We start from the raw sequence: 216 nt of genomic DNA on the forward strand, positions 1-216 counted from the left end.
CACATAAGGAAATATTACACACTCACGTGTATACATAGCTATCCTGAGTAATTTATGATACTATCTTAAAAAAATCTTATTCACAATGCAAGCCACTGGATACAAAAATAAGTTATTTAATAGGGAACACGACCGGTTGGAGTTGACTGGGTTACGCTCCCCGAAACGATATCTGGCGCCAGTGCTTTTAGACGGAATGTTGATTGCGTAACTATC

Source organism: Penaeus monodon, chromosome 32 (genome assembly GCF_015228065.2).
Source record: "Penaeus monodon isolate SGIC_2016 chromosome 32, NSTDA_Pmon_1, whole genome shotgun sequence".
NCBI classification, from domain to species: Eukaryota; Metazoa; Arthropoda; class Malacostraca; order Decapoda; family Penaeidae; genus Penaeus; species Penaeus monodon.